The following is a 551-nucleotide window of genomic DNA, read 5'->3' on the forward strand; positions in this document are numbered from 1 at the left end:
TTCAATTATCCATGTAATCCACAGTGCAATGTCAAGTAGACCGCATGAGTGGCCCCTTATCGTCTCCGTGAGCCGAGTCGTCTAATGGAACAAAAGGAACAAATAAATACAACGCTCAGGTGCACCTTGAAGGGTGCTTTTGAGCCTCCTCGTCATTGAGAATAGAGGTGATACGGAGGAAAATAGCTAGAATGAATCCAAAGGTGTCGTATTAACCACGGCCCTAACCGCCAACAACCCCGGAGGACACTCGATGTCTTGCGGAGAGTTCGGGTGACTTGTCTCGGTGCGCGGAAGCGGAAGTGGTGAGCGGAGGAAAAGTTAATCAAGACAACAGGAAACTGTCGACTTTCCGAGACGCTTTTCCAAGGACACTCTGTTCCCACCTTTCTGCAGGTGTGTCGAAGGAACACAATGACTATCTTGACGTATGCTCAACGACGCGGGTAAGGAAACCCGGGGGAGCAAAACGAGTATGGGCGGGAGTGTGGGGCCGCATGAAATGTTCTCAGAAATACTTTTCCTCCCACCGCCTGTTGAAACGGTCGCCT

This window comes from Lampris incognitus, chromosome 13 (genome assembly GCF_029633865.1).
Source record: "Lampris incognitus isolate fLamInc1 chromosome 13, fLamInc1.hap2, whole genome shotgun sequence".
Lineage (NCBI taxonomy): Eukaryota > Metazoa > Chordata > Actinopteri > Lampriformes > Lampridae > Lampris > Lampris incognitus.